This window comes from Hylobates moloch, unplaced genomic scaffold (assembly GCF_009828535.3).
Source record: "Hylobates moloch isolate HMO894 unplaced genomic scaffold, HMol_V3 SCAFFOLD_5, whole genome shotgun sequence".
Classification (NCBI taxonomy): Eukaryota; Metazoa; Chordata; class Mammalia; order Primates; family Hylobatidae; genus Hylobates; species Hylobates moloch.
In genome coordinates this window covers 2,966,705-2,988,419 of record NW_026652280.1, presented here as the reverse complement: position 1 = coordinate 2,988,419, position 21,715 = coordinate 2,966,705, and the positions used below count along the sequence as shown (strand labels likewise).

The following is a 21,715-nucleotide window of genomic DNA, read 5'->3' as shown; positions in this document are numbered from 1 at the left end:
CACACACACCATACACACACTCCACAGACACTTCACACACACCACACAGACACACACCACACACAGTCACAACACACCACACACCCATGTGCACACACACTACCACACATGGTGCTCCTTCCTGCTGTCCCAGGGCGCTGGAGGGACACACTCACACCAGCCTCGGCTGTGAGACGCTGCCTGGCAGACACACTTTCCCTTGCACCCTCTGTGAGGGCAGCTGACAGGGGAAAGCGAAGACCACAGTTGGTCCCACAGGTCCCCGAGCTGGAGCTGGGGCAGCCATGGCTTGGAGCTGGGCAATGGAAGTGTCACTTGCTCCAGCCCAGAACAGGCAGGGGCTTGGGGACCTGGAAGCCTCGGGAGAGGGCCTGAGGTGTCCTGGAAGCCACCAGGACCCTGTGGGGTGCTGAGAAGATCCACTGTGTCACTGCCCAGGCGTTCTGCTTCCCCATGCCCACATGTACTCCGTCACCACCCCCGCCACAGGAGAGCACACACAGCCAGGTCTCTGTCTTGTCACCATGGTGTCCCCAGGACCTAGCACAGTCCACAGCACACAGCAGGCACATGGTACACAGTAGGCACATACAAGCACATGGTACGTGGTAGGTACATGGCACACAGTAGGCACACAATACCCAGCAGGCACACAGCACACAGTAGGCACACAGCAAGTGCTTGACAAATGCCTGTCAAGTGGATGACAGAACGGCAAGGGAAGTGCTGGCTCTTCCCTCTTACCCCAAGCCGCGCCCACACAGCTCAGCACCCTCCATGTGCGTCTGGAGAACAGGCCACCTGGTGAGCCCCAGGGAGCCGAGCGCAGGAGCCAGGACTGAAGGCTCCTCCCAGAAAACCGAAGCCTTGATTCTGGATGAACAAGGGACACCCCAAGGGAAGTGTGGGTGAGCCTCCTGAGGAAATGGGGCTTGGCACCGAAGTTGGGGAGCTGGGGACGAAGGGACGCAGAGAAAGTCAAGGTGGTCGTGGCTGTGGACCAGCTCCCTTCCCTGAGCTCGAGGCTGAAGCCTCAGATGCAAAGCCCCCAGGAGACAGAGAGGGCCCTGGGGCAGCCACGGGAGAGGCCTGGGCGCAGTGGGAGCAGCTGCAGTGGCCCAGGCCACCCCCAGGTGACTCTCCTCCAGGGCAGAGGGGGACCCTAACAGGGTGGGACAGACCCCCAGTGCCTCCAGAGACAGAGCAGGACCTGCAATTTAGGAAGAGCACAGCTGTGCTCAGCCCACAAAGCATGAATCCCACCTTGTCTTGGGTGAGGTACGCTAAAGGGTTCGCTCTCGCTTGCTGCGAGCATTCTTCCATGAATCCATTACGGGTCTCAAAGTCCTAATGCAGGGAACACTCGCTCCTGCAGGCTTCTCCCAACGCTGGCAAAATAGAAACCTCTAAAATCAGGTCAGCCCCCGCAGCATCTGGTGCAGCTGTGACCGGCACGGCCAGGTGACCTCAGACACGCTGCACACACCTAGGAGGGCGGAGAGGGGCAGCTGCGAAGTGGGGCTGTGACGCCCAGAGGCACTCAGGCATTCAGACCTGCACTGACCTGGGACAAAGACCTCAGTGTGGGGTGTTTTTCTTCCTTTCAGGAGGCCCCCCAGGCGCTGACTGGGGCCTGAGCTAGGCCTGCTTGGAGGAATGAATGAATGATGAATGAATGAATGCCCTCTGCCTGGCTTCTCCCTGCCAGTTTTTATATCTGGCTTTCTCTGGGCCTCCAGACTATTTTACAAAGTACATTGCTAGTCACGAGATCTCTCGCACCAACAGCAGAAAATTCCAGAGAGAGTGGCGAGAAAAGTTCTCCCAAGAAAAGGAAGGGGAAATACTGAGATTCGGAAAACCACGTTACCGACCTTCGGAGCTGCCCTCTGAGCACAGGTGTCATGGTAATTAAGTGTCATTCCATCGAAAGAGGTCAGGAATAAACCTCTGTGCGTGGAATCAGGGGAAATTTTTCAAATTCCTCTTCTACGCATGTTGTAAAAACAAACGAAGTTGAATCTACAAGATTTAGGACTCCGTGAGGATCAACCCACACAAAAATACCGCCGGGACCTTTTCTATCTTCTCGAGCAAATGTAGTTGTTTTGTTTGTTTTTGAAATTGTGTGAAACGTAATCCACATTTTAACGTACCTCCCATTAAAATTTAAGGTTGGGCACAGTGGCTCACGCCTGTAATCCCAGCACTTTGGGAGACCAAGTGGGAGGATCCCTTGAACCCAGGTGTTCGAGACAGGCTGGGGCAACGTGGGGAGACTTTGTCTCCACGAAAAATAAAAATACAAAAATTAGCCTGGTGTGGCAGTGTGTGCCTGTCTGTGGTCCCAGCTACTCAGGGAGATTGAGGTGGGAGGGTCGTTTGAGCCCCAGAGATTGAGGGGTCAGTGAGCCGTGATCACACCACTGCACTCCAGACTGGGCAACAGAGGGAGACTCTGTCTTAAAAAAAAGATTTTTACTTTAAGTTCCTATAGTACGCTTGATTTTGGTGTTGCTTATCTAGCCGTGTGTTTTAGTATTAGGACTCTTTCCTAACGAGGCTTTAACCCTGACATTTCACATACATTTAAACATGCGTGTTCAGGAAGGCTGCTGCCAGGCCTCAGCTCTTCTGAGTTCTCCCGCCCTGCATACACCAATTTTCAACCACTAGTCTGAAATGAATAAGGTGAGCTTTTAATATCTTGCTTAAATCCTCCTCTCTTCAAGTATGTCTTGACATGTGAAAATAATGACAGAATAAAAGAATCATCATCTCCCTTTTAAAATCACAACACCTTTCATACAGCAATCTAAAATGATATATTGAAGCTGTCCACAGACGCGCTATGCCTGTTTCTGAAATACAATTGATCCTCTTTATATTTCTAGAAAGACAACTGTAGCTGGTGCTCACACTTCATAAATCTTGCTCTCAAGCTATCCCAAGGTTATTACATTTTCAGATAGCCGAAAGAACCAGAATGAAAACAGCCGGAACACACTGCCTGCCACAACCCCACATAAGTAAGAGAAACCCAGCTCCTCAAATATGTGAGAGTCTTTTTTTTTTTTTTTTTTTTTTGGTCAAATTACTGAGTTAATTTATCTGGTATTTTCAGGCAACAATTTAAGCTGAATAAATCATGCCAGTCTTTAGCTTCTGATTGGTGGAGAACAGATTTAGACACATGACTTCTGGAAAGTATAGGCTCTTGCGGTGTATCAATTGGATGATGAGGAGTAGAACTGGCAGAATCTGCCTCAGTTTATGCAACACGTATTAGGGACTGTGCACTGTGGTAGGCATCAGTGGGAGCTAACACACATGTGAACAGTTTTCCAGAACAGAAGTTTGCAATGTATCATTTAAGCCCCTTGTAAACAAAATGCTACAAAACTGGAGAAGACAACCATCCTTTTTGGAAGCTGTGCAAGGAAGGAGACAGCTGAGAAACAAGGGCAACGAGGCTACTCCACAAAGGAGTGGGCTATGCCAGTGCTGAGCTGGGAATCCCAGCTAGAGTCTCAGCTAGAGTCCCGAGAAGTCTCTCAGACGGGCAAGCTGGGAGCAGCTCAGGCAGCTCCCGGGACAGTGGAGGCCAAGTGGGAAGTGAACTGCGGCACAGAAGGCACCAAAACGTTACGGTATATTTTGTTTCTTTCTTTTTTTTTTTTATTTTTTATGAGACAGAATCTTGTTCTGTCGCTCAGGCTGGAGTGCATTGGCGCAATCTGGGCTCACTGCAACCTCCGCCTCCCGGGTTCAAGCAGTTCTCCTGCCTCAGCCTCCCGAGTAGCTGGGATTACAGGCGCCCACCACTACGCCTGGCTAATTTTTGTATTTTTAGTAGAGACAGGGTTTCACCACGTTGGTCAGGCTGGTGTTGAACTCCTGACCTCAGTTGATCCACCCGCCTCGGCCTCCCAAAGTGCTGGGATTACAGGCGTGAGCCACCGCGCCTGGTTAGTATATTTTCCATTCAACATAATTCTGCCAGTTCTAGTCATCATCATCCAGTCTACTCTACTCCTCTACCGAGCACAACCCCCTTCTTTAGAAACCCAGCAGCATTTTGTGTACATGGCAGGGTACTGGGCAAATATTTTGCCTTGGGAAACTTACTTGGGAACTTCTAAGTTTCCTAATAAAACTATAAGCACTTCTAGGGCAAGAACAACATCTATCTTCTCTTAACGCACCCTGAAATGGACAGCGTGGTATTTTTGTACACAGTAGACACCAAGGAATTTTTAAAAAGTAATGGTATATTTGCTGTATGTGAGGAGCCTACAACATAGTTCTATAATTTTTTGCTTTGATAGCAAGTTTAGCAAACATGGTAGCTTTCAACTATACAAGAAAGATGAAGAAAATGAGTATCCATAAACGTTCCTCATCAGATGAAGACTCACGCAGGCCATAAAATGTTATTCTCTAAATATGGAGAAAGCATCAAAAATACATGATGCAAATAAAAATAAACTGTCAACAAAAAGCTTTAGTATCAATTAGTTATTCTAATGCAAATTCAATTTATCAGTGAAACATAAAGGACTTCGTGATCACATGAAAGTACACATTTGAGAGCTTGTGTGTGTCTATTCAGATGAGCTGTGTGGACCTGGACACACTGAGGCACTCACTGTTTCCTTCCTTCACTTACAGCAGCGATCCTGAGTTAACTGGGAGCTCATTAAAATACATATTCCTGGGCCCGTCCCCAAGACTGCGGGGTGGTATGCCAGGGTGGGCCTAGGACTCTGCATTTAATTTGAATTCTCAGTGTCATGTGTGCAGGTGGCTGCAGACCACAGGAGCCAGCTTGTCCCCTCCCCTGGTGAGCAGGTCAAGAGGCCACGGCAGATGCTTGGCTTGGGAGTTGGGCGTCCAGCCACCAAGCCAATTCTGTCCCCGCTAGGACTCTAAACTGATCCAGGTAGCTTGTTTCATTTTCTGCGTGTGTTGACCTCTGGAGCTTTAGGTTTCTTAATCACGCTCCAGGTGAAAAGCAGGTCTGAGCGGAGCATTTCTCTGTCTCTCTGGGTTGGTGGTCAGCTGGGAAGCAGCCTAGGGCACCTGCACGGAGTCTGCGGGTGGAGCTGCCCTGAGCTCTACCCCTTCCCAGCACAGGGCATTTTGCTCTTGCCTGCAGGGCAGCACGGGCACACCTTCCTACCTGGAAGGAGCAGGGCTCTCTGGGAACATCCCGTGTCACCAGATGCCCCAAAAGGCGGGGCCGCAACACCAGCAGTCCCCTGAGCCCCTGAGAAACCTCCGTTTCTCCAGCCTCCTGCCTCCCCCTCATCTCTGCCTCCGGGTCATTTGTTTCCATGTTCTATCTCGTCTTTATTACTTGCCTTTTTATACATTTTATATGTGGTCTCTAATGTAAAATTAAACAGGTAATTTGGTTAATCACTTACTATGAATAAAACTTCATTTTCTTTCTTGACCTTTGGAAAATTGGTGAGCTGAATGTTAATCCCTTTACTCTTAAAGAAAGTGAATTGATGTAAACATAAATCGCTAGAATAACTCTTCTGGCCACCACGCCTCCCGCCCCCCACCCGGTGCTGGCCTCCTTTCTTGGGGCTCAGTAGCTGCTGTGGTCGCTGCCTGCACCTCCTTCCCCAGCTGCACCCCCGGAAGTGGGGTTTGGACACGGGGCAGCTGGGGCCGCACTGGCCTGGGTGCCTGTCTCAGGGTGAGTTCGGAGGGGATGGGAGAGGAAAGGAGCCAAGTCTCCCTCGGGGCCAGTGGGGGAGAGCCCACCCGCAGGAGAGAGGAGACAGGGCTTTGGGGACTTCCTGAGGCAGCCACACTTCACCTCCAGAGTTCCTGAGCCAGGTCGCCTGCAGAGTGACAGGAAGTGGGGCCCTGGTTTGCTGGCCTCTGTCTGAATCATGCTAGACTGCTCTTAGAGGCCCAGCTCATTATAAATCCTGGCAGCCAAGAAGGAAAAAGGGCTGGATCCCCGTAAAAATTTTGTTCCTTAAATCTTTTCAGATTTAGCTAGATTCTCATGCTTCTTCTTCAAGTCATCGGCTCCAGAGTGAGGGTGCAAACACCCAGTTAATCCGGGCCTGTGCTGAATCCAGCCCACTCCTCCGAGGTCCCGGCTCCTGCCCATTTCTGCACGCTTCTCTTTTTAGATCAGTTTCTTTTTCCTTCCTTTCTGCACTTACACTACTTGAACAAATGACAACAAAGAGGAAGGAGACTGTCCCTCCTGCCCTTTCTTCTTCCTCTCCTTCGCCTTCCTTGTCATTGTCATGCTCTTACCAAATTTTAGTAATTTCACCTCCACACCTACTTTCAGATTCCTTTGTGGGGCCTTCTAATCTTCCTCTCAACACTTCGTTATCGCTCGTGTCATTTCCCCCCAAACTTTACATTGGTTTATTTATTGCTAATATAAATTACTAATTAGTTCAAACATATTAAAAAGCACAGATAATAATCTACAAGACAACTGGTTTATCCTTTTCATCAAAAAAAGTAACACATTCTGTTATTCGTATAAAATCTCAAAATATTTTTAAGAAATAAAACCATAAGAGACAGCCAATTCCCTCCCCTCCCCGAGGTTAGAAGATAACATTAGCTGGCATGGCTTCTCTATATCATATAATCCCATGTAATCATGACCACATGTAGTGTTCTTTTGTGTATTTGAAAATTTTAAATAAATAGAATAATACTATATATATATTCATTTGCAGTTTGCTGGTTTCCATTCAACACTGTTATTTAGAATTTTGTCCATGTTGATACACAAAGTCTGGGTAGTTTAACTGTTGTAAGTAAATCATAGTATAAATCTACAGCCCTCCTCATGGGGAATTAGTGTGTTTCCCTCCTTTTTTTTGGTATCAAAACCTTTACTCGACAAAATATGTACACCTAGTTCAGTAGTGCTGAGAGGGAATTCATAGCCTGAAATACTTATATTAGAAAGCAGGAAAAGTCTCAAGTCAATAATCTAAGATCTAATTCAAGAAACTAAAAAGAAGACCTAAAGATATACAAGGAAATATATACAAAGAAAGTAGAAGAAAGTAAATACTCAAGAAAGAAATCCCTAGGCCCACATGGTTTCACTGGAAATTTCTACTAAAACAGTTAAGGAGAAATTTATGGCAATTTTATACAATCTCTTCCAAAAGTTAGAACAAGTGGGAACACTTTCTAACTCATTTTATGAGGCCAGTTATCCTGATACTGAAACTAGCAAAGACTATACAAAAAATGAGAACTACAGATCAGTATCTCACAAACACTTAGAGGCAAAAGTCCTTAACAAAATATTAGTAAAGTGAATCTAGAAACATACAAAAAATGATATACATGGCTAAGTGGAATATATACCAGACACTCAAGGGTGGGTCAGCATTAGCGAGTCAGTCAATCAGTACTATCCATCATACCATGAAGTCAAAGAAAAATCTCATGAACATATAAATTGTCCCAGAAAAGACATTTGACAAAATACAGCACACACTCATGAATAGACATGGACTATTGACTTGATAAAGAACATCCATAAAAATCCTATAGCTACATCATAATTAGTGGTAAAAACTCAATGCTTTGCCGTTTAGATCAGAATAAGGCAAGTTCTCGCAACTCGTATTGAATATAGCACTGGACATTCTAACCAGTACAGTAAGATAAGAAAAAGAAATAAAAAGGATATAAATTGGAAAGAAGAAATAAAACTGTCCAATTTGCAGATAACATGATGATCTACATAGACAATCCCAAGAAATCTACCAAAAAAAATCCTCCTAGATCTAATAAGGCAGCTCAGTAGGTTGCAGAATGCGGATTGACACATAAAAATTACTCACAGCTCTACATACTCCACAATAAACGTGGAAACTGAAGTTAAAACACCATGCCATTTAGAAATGCCCCAAAGAAAATAAAACACTTACGTACACCGTAAAAAAATTTCAGATTCAGAATCTGTGCACTGAAATGTATAAAACATTGATGAAAGAAGTTAAAGAAGACCTAATTACCCATAGAGAGACAACCTGTGATCATGGATTGGAAAACTCAACACAGTAAAACTGTTCATTCTCCCTAAACTAATCTATACGTTTGAAGAAATTCCTATCAAAATCCCAGCAACGTTTTTGTATCCACAAACGAGCTATTCTAAAATTCATATGGAAAGGCCCAGAACCTACAATAGCTAACATAATTTTTATAAAGAAGAATAAAGTGGGAGGATTTTGATTTTTGGTGTGAAGTCTGAGTCTTCACCTAGCCTGAGGTTCCCGAAGATTTTCTGTTTTTCCCTAGAAATTTTATAGTTTCATATTTTATACTTAAGCCATTTATACTTAAGGAAGTCACTCCACCTGATTAAAGTTGACTATGCAACTACAGTAATCAAGATGGTGTGCTCTTGGCAGAGAGACTGACATATAGACTAATGGAACAGAATAGAGAACCCAAAAATAGACCCACAGCAATAAGTGGAAATGATTTTTAGCAAAGGTGCAAAAGCAATTTAATGGAAGAAGGATCACCTTTTCAACAAATAGTCCCGGAGCCACTGGACATTCATTGGCAAAACCCAAACCAAACCAAACCAAATAAGCCTCAACCTAAACCTCACACCTCATACAAAAATTAACTCAAAATGGAAAATAGGCTTAAGTAGAAAATGTGAAACTATAAAATTTGTAGGGAAAAAAGAAGAAAATCTTCAGGAACCTCAGGCTAGGTGAAGACTCAGACTTCACATCAAAAATCAAAATCCAAAACAGGTAAAATTAATAAACTTGAATTCAACAAAATGTAAAACTTTCTGCAAAAGACTCTGTGAAGAGGGAGAAGAAACAAGATAAACTGGTAGAAAATAATCACAGAGTGGTAAGGCCAGTATCTAGAAAATATAAAGAACTGCGAAAACTCAGTTGTTAAAACCAAACAATCCAATTAAAAAGTGGGCAAAAGACATGAACAGACTTTTCACTGAGGAGGATACGCAGATGGCCATAAGTACATAAAAAGGTCTTGATGTCATTAGCCATCAGGGCAATGCAAATTAAACCATCAGGAGATATCACTACACACTTATTAGAACAGCTAAAATAAAAAAAAAAAATAGTGGCAGTACCAAATGCTGCCCAGGCTTGGAAGGTCCTGAATCACTCACACACTGCCGGTGGGAATGCAAAATGGTGTAGCCATTCTGGAAAAGAGTTAGCAGTTTCTTATAAAATTAGACATGTGCTAACCATATGACTCAGCAGTTGCACTCCTGGGCATTTATCCCAGAGAAATGAAAACTATGTTCACACAAAAACCTGTACATGAATGTTCACAGCAGCTCTATTTGCAATAACCAAAACCTGGAAATAATCCAAGTGCCCTTCCTGGGTGAACGGTTGAACATACCGTGGTTCATCCAGATGAGGGAACGACACTAAGTAATTAAAAAGAAACACCTATGGACATGCTTGCCAACCTGGATGGGTCTCAAGGGAATTGCATTTAGCGGAAAAAGCCAGTCTTGAAAGGTTGCATAGTGTATGATTCCATTTATAGAGCATTCTTAAAGCGACAAAATTATAGAAAATGGGAACCACACTGTGGTTGCCAGGCTCAGGGACGGGGAAGGAGGAAGTCAGCTTGGCTATAAAGGGTAGCATCAAGGGTCCTGTGATGAAACTGTCCTGTCCTCTGATGTGTTGGTGGTCACATGGTTCTACATGGGTGATAAAATTAGAGAGAACTAAGCGCACGTACACACACACACACACACACACACACACACACAGAGAGCAGTCTATAAAATGAGTACATGTAAACTGGTGGAATCTGAAATCTGAACAAAGTTAATGGGTTGTATCAATGTTCATTTTCTAGTTGTGGCATTGTACTATGGTTTTGTAAGATGTTATTGTTGGGGTAAACTGGTGAAGGGAATTGCATGTGAATCTACAATGATCTCAAAACAGGGTTTTACTACATTGCTTCAGTGAATATCCACTGTGTGTGTCTTATGCACACGGACCCGGTTTTCCCTAGAGGAGATACCTAGAAGTGGAATTGTTAGATCTTAGGATACACCCACCTTCACTTTTTCTAGATTATTCTCTAACATCTTTGTTCCTATTTACATTCTACTCGAACTCGTGTGAGGTCTAATTTTTCTACACCTTCTCTAATATTTGGTATAGTCACAATTTAAATTTTTTTCCAGTACCATAAAGGTAAGAAAAAATCTTTTTGCCATCTTAGTTTTGAATTCCCTGATTCCCAGAGGGTTAAAGTCCTTTTCGTATTTTATCAGTCCATCTAGGTTTTCTCTTCAGCCTCATATTTTACTCTTGAGTGGCTTGTTTCAAATGACCACATTTTAGAACTGTTTCTGTATTCTAGATCCTGGCCTCACATAGGTCTGTTTCTCCTCATCTTTTAGATACCCACCTATTTTTCACAATGGTGACTCAGACCAATGCAGTGCTGTTCACAGAGTCCAGAACAAAAGAACATTCAGAATGACATTTTTACGCTTTAATGGCTATTGAGTCTGAGACATTACTAATAGCTTCGGAACATGCACTCGTGGTTGTCGCTGGCGCTGTGGGAGATGTGGCTGTGGAAGGCAGCCTCAGTTGGCCGGAGAGATCAGCTGCCCTTCTGGCTGGCCTGTCCTACAGATGTCCCACAAACCTGGCCAGCCCACCTCTGCATAAGCAATTCCTTGCCATGAGTCTCTAATGTGTATCTCCACCTGCTTCTGCTTCTCTGGATGAAGTCTGTCCACTACAGGTTTTGACAGAGATTTAAAATCTCCTCTAGAGACTATTCCAGCTACTCGCCTGGCATTCCTGCTCAGCTGGCATTAGGGCCTGTGGCATGAGCACTCTTCCCTTAAACAGCTCCAGAGCTTCCTTCAGGGGTTCCAATGGGCCAACAGAAGTGTCTTACTACTTAATGGCCACTTATTTAAAATTATCCCAGAGTAATTAGAGGCCAGGCGTGGTGGCTCATGCCTGTAATCCCAGCACTTTGGGAGGCCGAGGTGGGTGGATCACTTGAGGTCAGGAGTTTGAGACCAGCCTGGCCAACATGGTGAGGCCCCATCTTTACTAAAAAACAAAAACAAACAAAAAAATGCAAAAATTAGCCAGGCGTGATGGTGTGCTCCTGTAGTCCCAGCTACTGGGGAGGCTGAGGCAGGAGACTCTCTTGGATCCAGAAGGTGGAGGTTGCAGTGAGCCGAGATTGCACCACTGCACTCCAGCCTGGGTGACAGAGCAAGACTCTGTCAAAAAAAGAAAAGAAAAGGAGTAATTAGAATATTTTCTTTTCTTTTTTATTGACAACTAAGAAAGCTAAGGAGAAGATGATGAACAAAGACGGATGACAGCAGCCTTATGGTCAAATCATTCTTGAAAGGAAACGTGTGGGACATCTCTGGGTACACTCACTCATCATTAGGGGTGGAATTTTAAAAGGAAGAACGAGGAACACTTTTGCAAGGCATCCTTTTCACCACGGCGGTGCAGAGCAACAGGTAGGCGCTGGTGCCTACTCCCCAGATGGAATCCTGCCTCTTCTTGTGTGCCCTTAGATAACTTAACCTCTCTGGGACTTGTTTCCTCATCAGTAAAACATGAAGATATGAATAGGATGGTGACATCCAGTGAGGGCATCCTAGGGCTGTCCCGACTGTTATCCGAGGTGACAAACCGCTCTCAAAAGAGAGTCTGGCAATGTGCAAGTGGTCGATAAACACTCCCAGGGGACAGAAAAGGCACACAGGCAGCTGCTAATCTTAAGCATGTCATATTTTTAAAGAACTTGGAGGAGGATTAAAAGTCAAACAAAATAACTTACAATTAACATTTACAAATTCAGGCAGAAATAGAAACATCACAAGAAAGTTTGGTCTCTTGTTGTTGTTTTTTTTTTTTCCCCAGCGTTTCGTGGCTACCTTTAATCAGTGCACACAGCTAGGACCACCACTGACCAAACTCAAACCTGACATTTCAAATCATGGAGGAGCCATGAGCTACCAGGTGTAAAACAAGCGACGTGTCTTACACTTTCTTATCTTTGGGCAGAATTGTGATACTTTTCGTGGATTTTCAAAGAGGATTTGAACAAAATAGCTTTGTTTAACCCGGAGTTAGTAGAAGTGGTTGTTTCAGAGCAGTTAACTCCCTGGGAGTTACTTCAGCATTTACAGCAATTTTTAACTGTGTTCTTTTCCCTCAGATTTCTGTTTATCCCACAAAAAACAAAACAAAACAAAACAAAAACCCAAAAAACAAAACACACACACACACATACACACACACACACACTCCCTCTGCCGCGGTACCCTTTGCCCTGGCCTTCCTCTATTGAAGGGCAGTTGGGTTCCAGGCTCTTGGCCATATCTACAGCCCCGGCCCCAGCCGCTAAGGAGGTGCCCATCACTGGAGGTGGCCGCCAGGGAGCTCAGTGCAGGACCCTGCTCAATCCATATGGTCCCCTGACTTGCGGGTGACCGTCCTTAAACTGTCCCCCGGAGCTTCGCCAGAAAAATGTCCAAAACACACACTGGAGTTCCCTGACGTTTCCTTCCTCTGAAAAACTCTCTTTCCAGGCAGGGCGTTCTGTGGTCAGACGAGGCAGAGGCCTCCCCGGAACGAAGTCCACGCCCCCTCCCCACCCCAGCACCCAGCGGGCCCACGCGCCCCTCACCCACGCGCAGAGAAACCGAGCACTTGTTGATTCTCACGCTGTTGCAATTGGAAAACGGAACAAGGAACCAGAGCGCGCCTGTTTCCAGCCAGAGTCGCACTGGGGTCCCCAAAGACCCCTGAACCTTTTCCCAAGCCCCACTCCACCTTCCAAAACGGGGGGCTCAGGTGGACGCGAAAGGACACAAGGCGCTGCCCCCAGCGCCCTGGAAAATCTAGTGTGGCGGCAAATGACCGCAGGTCACACACCGAAACCGGACACACCCGGCCCAGGACAGGCAGTGCGGCCCAGCAGGGGACTGCCGGGAAGACCCGGGCGGGCCGGCCGGCGGCTGCAGGCGGCGCACGTGGGCCCAGGTGGGCGCAGCGACGGGCCCGGCCGAGGAGCCCGAGACAGGCCCTGCGAAGGCGGAAGCCCGGACCCGGGCTCTCCTGGCCTCCCTTGGAGCTCAGAGGGAGACTGTGCTTTGCCCCGGGGGCAGGGGCAGGAGCGCGATCGCGGCGGGGCCCCCGGGGTGTGATTAGCAGGCGCCGCGAGCCAGGAGGACCCCCCAGCCCGCCCCGGCAGCCAGCACCCTCTCCACACCCGCCCAGAGTGGCCGCTTTTGACCGCCTTCCCCTCCCACCCTAGACTCCTCCCCTCAGCCCCACGGCCGGAGGCCGAGCAAACCTGTCAGGGTCCGGCCCCGGCGCTGTAAACCCGCGTCTACACCCGCGCCCCCTCCCGCCCCCGCCCCGCGCAGTGGAGATCGGGGGCGGCGACTTGGGTTCGGGTCAGGGAGGCCGCCGGCTGCCACCTGCTCGGCCACCTGCGCCGCTGCCTAGGTTCCCCCCGCGCGTCCCCAGCCAAGAAGGGGACTCGGAGTCCGGGCGTCGGGACAGCTCCTGTCCCCAATCTTGCGTCCCCGGCTCCCGCGGGGCTCGGGTCCGGGGTCCCGCCCAGGTCTCCGCGGTCCCCACTCGGAGGGGCACATAGACAAAGGCGGCAGAGCCGCCCGCCCGTCCCCGAGGGTTACCCACCGGGGCTGCGCTCGCTGCTCCGAGGCCGAGGGGCGCCGCGGGGTCCAAGGCCCTGCTCCCCCTGCCCAGGCCCGGGCAGGCTGGTCTCGGCTTCAGGCGCCGACGCGCGGGGTCCCCGGGCAGCCTGCTTCGGCTTCCGGGGTCGGGAGACAGGGGCCGCCGGGGCCGGAGGCTGCTTCTCTCTGGCGCGCGGCGGCGGTGACTGACGGCGGCGGCTCCGAGGGACGGGCGCGCACCCCGCTCCCCGGCCCCGCCTCCCCGGGCTTCCTGCGAGCCAGGTAAACACAGGCCGATCCCGCTGGGCCCGCCCCACCTGGACGCGGCCGCCGGCGCCGCCCCGGGAGCTCGGAGGACCCGGGCCCGCTCTGCCCGCGCGGAACTTGAGGGGCGTACGGGGCCCACGAGCAGGGTCAGACCTCGGAGGGGCGGCCTGGAGCCTCGCCCGCTGCGGAACTGGGCTCCGAACTGCGGCCCGTCGACCCTTCCCGCGTGGCTTGGCCTCCGAACCCACCCCGACCCCGACCTCGACCTCGCGGGAGGGGTGCCAGGCCGCATCTCCCCGCGTCCTCAGGGGCTGGAAACCCCAGAAACTGCCGATGGACTTGGCGCAGCCCCGGCCCTGCAGGAGAGTCAGCCCCGCCTGGAGGCGAAAGAGCCGGCAGGTCCTCCCAAGGCACTCCCTCCCTCCCCTGGAGCCCAGGCCAGGCCCACGTCCGGCCGGCAGGTGCTCCGCTGGGAGCTGGGAGCTGGGAGCTGGGGGCGCACCTTCTCCTGCAGGACCGGCGCAGGAAGCACGCCCGGAAAAGAGCAAAACACGTGCAGGTGCGAGGAAGCAGCCTGGTCCCGCAGCCCAGAGACGTCGTGGTCTTCGTCGCTCTCTTGTTAAAAAGAAAAAGCCTGCTGTTTAGCCATGACTCACCTGCACACAGATTTCATGGTCAGAGATCTTTCCCTGGATTCTCGGCCTCCTGATGGTGGAAGAGGAGGAGGTTGGGGGAGTCCCGGAATGAGGCCCCGCGTTCCTCCTGACCTACACCCCCAGTCAGGGATCTGGATCTGGAGCTTCCGGGGGACCTGGAGCAGCCTGGGACCCACACAGTTTGTTAGGAAGTGAGGGAGGGGGGTGAGCGCTGTCCCGGCCTGCGCTGGGAGGCTGGACTCCGACTTCAGCATGGGGTCGGGGTTGCGGCCTAAAACCAGCCTCCCCCAAGCCCTGGAGGATTTAGCAACTGTGTTCAAATGCTCGCAACTGGAAGAGAAACACTTCCACAACGACACAAAAGCATTCAGGCTGGTCGTTTCCTCAGGAGAGATTTTCAAGTGGAGAGGGCAGGAGGGTTCTGAGAATTTGAGGCTGAAGGTGAGGAGGGAAAAGGGTGCCAAAGGTAGTGTGTTTCTCCAATTTTTCTGCCCCACAACCTCACTTTAAGTCAAGGATGAGCGGAGTGGGCGTGGGAGGCTGGACAGCTGCCCTAGGAGCACGAGTGGTGACAACGAAACCGGGTGCACCCAGGTCCCAGCTCAAGTCACTCAAAGCTCAGGCTGGGGAAGCTGGAACACTGGGTCCCATTTTAGATACCTGTTTTAGCATCAGAAACAGCTTTTCCTCTCCAAAGTATCTCTTGGCTTTATCTCAGTGACTCCACAGGGCGGGGCCACCTTCCTGCCTGCAGATGTCCCTGTGTGCTGGGCTCTGGAGCGTCCCTCAGGCCACAGTGACATCTGCAGCACGCGGCCTTCTGCTGGTGTCTCGGTGGTTTCCTGAAACACTACATATGCCGACAGTCAGCCCTGCAAGTGTCAGGCTCCACAAGTTCCAGTAAAAATCTTTTTAAAGTATTTATGAAATTGCACCGTGCATATTTTGTTGGGATAGAGTGTCCACACAGATGGGCAGCCAGGCAGTTTTAAAAAGTCATAGATTCTTCAAAGAAAACATGTAGATAATACTATTTAATAAAACAGTGGATTCACATTTGGATCAACTGGTCCTGTCTTGGGGGCCTTCATGCCCTCCTGGTTAGAAAAAGGACCCCAGGCTGATCACAGTGGTTGGAAGAAACAGAGGCTGGCATTTCACTGTCAAGAGACAAACTTTCACATGAAGATGTCCATGTAGCCCTCAGCGAAGTGACAGAGATTCGTTGTGCTGAATAAAATTGAAAGGCATCTTTTGACAAGTAACCCATCAAAGCCTCATTGTGTCTTTGACATTTCTAAGAAAATCACATTGCAGTTGCCCCCATCTTTCACAAGGTACCAGAGAGCAGAAAGTTTGACCTATCCAGCATCTCATATGGCAGCAAATAGCAAAATGTTTTGTGCATGAAATACACTCAATAAATTTTTGTTAAGCTGAATTAAACCCCAAATTACCCAAGCTAAAGGAAGTAAATGAGTCTAAATAGTTTCCAACAGACCTCAGACTGCACGAACTCTGACTTTTCTTTAGTTTCCTCATCAGCAGATTTGTCTTTGTTATCATGTTTTGCTTAGGAAGCGACTGAACTTTTTTTTCTTTTTTCTTTTTTTTTTTAGATGGAGTCTCGCTCTGTGGCCTAGGCTGGAGTGCAGTGGCGCAATCTCAGCTCACTGCAACCTCCGCCTCCCAGGTTCAAGCGATTCTCCTGCCTCAGCCTCCCAAGTAGCTGGGATTACAGGCAACCGCTACTGCCCAGCTAATTTTTGTATTTTTAGTAGAGATGGGGTTTCACCATGTTGGCCAGGCTGTTGTCCAACCGCTGACCTCAGGTGATCCACCTGCCTCGACCACCCAAAGTGCTGGGATTACAGGCCTGAGCCACCACACCCGGCCAGGACTGAATATGATTCTCAGACCTGGTCTAAACCTCTCTGAGCCTCAGTCCCTTCATCTGTAGTGTGGAGGTAATAGTCGTCCTCACATCAGGGCTGAACACTGTCTTTCTGCAGCTCAGGCATCGGTGGATACCCAGGTGTCGAGGTCTCCCTCATTCACCCAGGCGTTGATCACAGTTGTTTCCAAACAAGTTGTACTTCAGAGGAATTCTGGGCTGGCTGTTCAGACGTTATGTCTATTCACTCTGTTGCAATATATATTCACAATCTAGCCAGTGGGGCTTACTTCCCACTTGAGGGTGTATTAGTCAGCTCAGCTGCTATAACAAAATACCACAGACTGGGTGGCTTAAAAACAGATGTTATGCCAGCTCTGGAGTCTGGAAGTCCAAGATGAAGGTGCTGGCGGACTTGGCGTTGGGCGAGAGCTTGCTTCTTGGTTCATAAACAGCACCTTCGCTCTGTGTGTCGGGTGGTGGAGGGAGAGAAAGAGGAAGGGGAGGAGCCTGGGCTCTGGCCTCTTTTTTTAATAAAGACACTAATCCCATTATGAGGCCACCCTCACGGATTCAATCTAAGCCAAACTATCTTTCAAAGACCCAATGTCCAAATACCATTCCATGGGGGTTGCGGCTTTGACACATGAATTTTGGGGGGACAGATATGCAGTCCTTAATAGAGGGTTAGATTAAGACACAGGGAAAAAAAGGAATGAGTACGCAGCTTCCAATCTAGTCAACAGAGTTCCCTGCGGGGGGTGGTGGAATGAGTGCCGGCCTCCCCAGGAGCTGGGAAGGAGCTGGACGGGGCAGGAATAGAGGAGCCTTAGCCAGGTCTGTGGGGTGGGTGGGGGTTGTGTGTGTGTGCTGGACTTTGTGCTGCATTTGATGCTCCTATAACAAGGGGATTAAATGTGACATCTTAATAACCAGCCCCCGGAAGCAGCCTGAGAGGACGGGAGGGTTGACAGGAAGTCCAGAGCATGCACAGTGTGAATGTGCCTGGGAGCCATGGCAGACCTCAGAGGGAGCCGGGAAAAGCTCTGAGGACAGAGCAGCCCTGTTGCAGGGGTGGGGTCAGGAGCCAGCTCTGAGGGAGGGAGACGGGCCCTGGAGGGGCTCAGAGGCAGGGTGAGTGGGAACCAGGTGGGCTTGGCCCTGGCTTTGGGGACCTCCCACTTCTGACCTAGACCTGCCTCCGCGGTGCCCCTCCTGCCTCCACGTTCTTCCCGCACCAGGCTTCCTTTCTCTGGAGTTTGTCCTCAAAGGTGGAAAAACTGTGTTTCTACAGCCAAAGTTCACTGTTATGGGTTGAATTGTGTCCCAGAAGAGAGAACTCGAAGTCCTGACCACCTGGTACCTGGGAAAGTGACTGTGCTTGGAAATGGCCTTTGCTGGTGTCATCAGGTGGAGATGAGGTCCCTGGGGGGCTCTGGTGCGGTGGCTGCGTCCTTGTAAGCAGAGGGGTCACTCAGAAGGAAGAGGCCATGTGGAGACAGAGGCAGAGGTGAGAGTCATACATCCCGGAGCTGAGGGACGCGGGGGACAGCAGAAGCTGAGAGAGACACGGAGGGACCCTCCCCTACAGCCCCTGGCAGGAGCACAGCCCTGGCCACACATGGGTTTCATACTGCTGGCCTCCAGACTGAGAAGCTACATTTCTGTTGGGAAGCCTCCCAGGTGGTGCCTTTCTGTTACAGCAGGGCCAGACAACAAGATCCAATCCCTCCAGGGGGAAAAACGGGCGTCCGCGCATTCACTCTACAAAGCCTTTAGTTAAAGTGGAAATCAAGCAACTTGGCCACAAAAGACACCAGGTGTGGGAGGAAGGCGAGTGGAGGAGACTCAGGAGGACCACAGGGCAAGGCCATGGGAGCCACTGTGGGGAGTGAGGTAGGGGTCAGAAGTCAGGGTCTCTGCTTGTTCCGATCCGTGGCCCCAACCACCCAAACCTCCTCTCTGAAGCTGTGCCCAGACAGCCCAGGGCAACACCTGGCCTCCTCTCCCCACCTGCAGGCTCCTAGCGCCCTCCAGGTTCACAAACCCCGGGGGACAGTGTCAGGCCACCCCGCAGGAGAGATTCACCCCCTGCTGCCTGTGCCTGGTTCTTCCTCCCACAGCTAAGACCCCAAAACCACCCTGAGAGGGTGTCATCTGCTACTTCCTTCCCGGAAGACCCGGCCTGAATCTTGTCATTTAAGAACGTGTGCTACACTCCTCACATACGCCTGGCACTGGGCCTTGGGGGACCAGGAGCCGGTCACTGAGACGTTTGGGCCAGTGGTTGTGTTAAGGCCAGTTGCAAAGGCTGGCAACAATAGCACTTTGCGGGCACCTGGAAGACCCAGAGGGTGTCCCACGAGCCCTGCCTGGAAGTCAGGAAGACCCTGAGGGTGTCTTTCGAGGTGTCCTGGGGGAAATGCCAGGTGGAGAGGGGCAGGAGGGGCATTGAAGGTGTGCCAGGTGGAAGCACCAGCCAGCAAAGTCTCGGAAGCATGATGTGCTGAGGAAGCATGGGGATTTTTGGAGCACAAAATGTGTGACAAAGAGATTGAACGTCAGAGAACATCAGAGACCGAACAGCAGCTTGGAGACATCAGCTGGGGCCAGGCCGTTTTGGAGTGGGCTCCTGCCAAGGAGCTTCAGGGCTGCCCTGGAGGAAGGAGAGGTTTGAGGCCAAGGAGGGCACTAACCAGAGGACGTGGGCCAGTGAGCATGTGGACGGCTCTGGGGAGAGCAGAGAAGTGGGGCGGGGGAGATTCCAGCAGAGAAAGCACTGGGGAAACCCACAGTCATTAGTGAGACCCAAGGGCGCTTCTCTCATTCCCTGCACTGTTTTAGGAGCCTGGTGCATGAGCCGTGAAGTCCTCACGGCGAGCGGCCTTCAGAGGAGCTCACGGATTGTCCACGCTGCACAGGGCAGTGACCCCCTGAGGGTATCAGCGACACTGTGAGCTCCTCAAGGACAGGCATGGGGCCACCGCTTAGCTACTTCAAGCACTCAGAAGAGTGCCTGGCACACAGGAGGCCCTGGATAAATATTTGCTGGATTTATTGCAAGAAAGGGCTGGAGTCTGGCGTGGGCAGCAGGCAGTCTGGCTGCATACCAGACTCCGTATCAAAAAAAAAAAAAAAAAAAGTTAGGAGACGGAGCTCCTCCTGTTGGTCTCTCCTGGCCATATATTTATGTTTCTTCTTGGATTAAGCATTTCATCTTTTTCTACGACTTCGTTTCTCCATAGCTCAAGTGAAACGGGATTAGGTGATTATTTGACAGTTAGCAAATACTGTAAGCCTTGAGGACACACTAATATTTTCAAGTGTGTTTGGTAATCAGGAGTTAGGGGAAAATGACTTAGTATTTAAAGCTTTTGGCTAAATTGTACAAGATAAATGAAACTCAGTAGTTTTTACTGAAGTGAACTCTCTTTTTGGCTTTGTACTGTATTATCTATTAAAGTATCCAATACTAATTGGTGCAAGTGAAAGATGCCAGCATGGTGTTCAGTTATTCTGGATATCTTTATTGTTACTGTTTCTGGTATTGAACATTTATATGTAACTGTTCTTATGGCAATCAAAAACAAAAATTTTAGAAATTCATCTGGTTAGGAAAATAAATTTGCTTGTCTATCTGCAGAAGGATGTGTGCCACAGGTTATTAAAATAAATGCAAATTAACATACAGCCTCATTGAGCATGGATTATATGATATAACCAGTGATTCTAGGTTTTTTTTTTTTTTTTTTTGAAACAGAGTCTTGCTCTTCCTCCCAGACAGGAGTGCAGTGATGTGATCTCGGCTTACTGCAACCTCCGCCTCCTGGGCTTAACCAATTCTTGTGCCTCAGCCTCCCTAGTAGCTGGGACTACAGGTGTGTGCTACCATGCCTGGCTAATTTTTGTATTTTTTTTTTTTTAGTAGAGATGGGGTTTCACCATGTTACCCAGGCTGGTCTCGAACTCCTGACCTCAAGTGATCCACTCGCCTTGGCCTCCAAAGTGCTGGGATTACAGGCATGAGCCACTGTGCCTGGCCGTTTTTAACTTTATGGTAACATAGTGTGTGGTCAGGTTTACATGAAGAAAAGCAGTCTACACTACTCCAGTATTTTTTAATGTTAAATTTCTCTATGACACTGTATCCTAGATCTGACATTGCAGTTCACCAAGGAGCCATGTCTCCCAGGCAGAATGGAGATCCATCTTTCCTGGCCCTGCCTTTCCACCTTCTCCGAGCCAGCGTTCTAGTTGTCTCCAGGAATGATCTCCCTGACCATCCAGGGCTCAAGCCCTGAACCTAGGAATTGTCCCAGATGCTTTGCACCCCCATGTACCTAATCTGTTGACACATCCTGTCACGCTGTCTCCCAAACTTCCTTGTTCTCTGCATGTCCGTTCTTCACCTCGCCCAAGCCGCCCTGAGGCTTCCCAGGCTGCAGTGGCTGTTTCAGTCCACATCATGGAGAGATGGGTTCTTTAGCCCTGCGCTGGTCATGCCACATCCCTCACTTGAAGTCCTGCAGTGTTTCCCATGTGGTATGGTTTGGCTGTGTCCCCACCCAAATCTCACCTTGAATGTTGAAATCCCATGTGTCAAGGCCAGGACGAGGTGGAGAGAATTGAATCACAGGGTCAGTTCCCCCATACCGTTCTCATGGTACTGAATAAGTCTCACGAGATCTGATGGTTTTATAAAGGGCAGTTCCCCTGCACAAGCTCTCTTGCCTACCGCCGTGTAAGACTTGCCTTTGCTTCTCCTTTGCCTTCCGTCATGACTGTGAGGCCTCCCCAGCAATGTGTAACTGTGAGTTCATGAGTCCATTAAAGCTCTTTCCTTTATAAATTGCCCAGTCTTGGCGATGTTTTTATTAGCAGCATGAGAATAGACTAATACACCATGGCCTTTAGAATAAAATCCACACACCTTCCCCTGCTTGGCTATGCCCTTCAGAGCCCCCTCCAACACACCCTCTGTGTCTCATGCTTGCCTCCCGTGTTTCTGCCTCCCCTGTGTCTGCTGAGCTGTTTTCTCTTCCCCCACAAGCCCCCAACATTGGCCCATTCTCCTAGTCATTTGGGCCTCCACTTAGAAGTCCCTTCCTCCTTCAAAGGGCACGGAGTTTCTCTTTTGTAAGACAAGGAGGGTTCTGGGGG

The 21,715-nt window shown here is 49.4% G+C and overlaps 1 protein-coding gene across 4 annotated transcripts in view; it reads right to left on the bottom strand.

The window, feature by feature from the left end:
* Positions 1-13,947, bottom strand: part of MBP (myelin basic protein) — a 156,946-nt gene extending 142,999 nt beyond the window's left edge. For all 4 annotated transcript variants that reach the window (XM_032152038.2, XM_032152039.2, XM_032152040.2 and 1 more), the window contains exon 1: positions 13,743-13,947. The gene's annotated coding sequence lies outside the window, so the exon portion shown is untranslated. The remainder of the gene's footprint in view (positions 1-13,742) is intronic.
* Between the last annotated feature and the right edge of the window lie 7,768 nt (positions 13,948-21,715).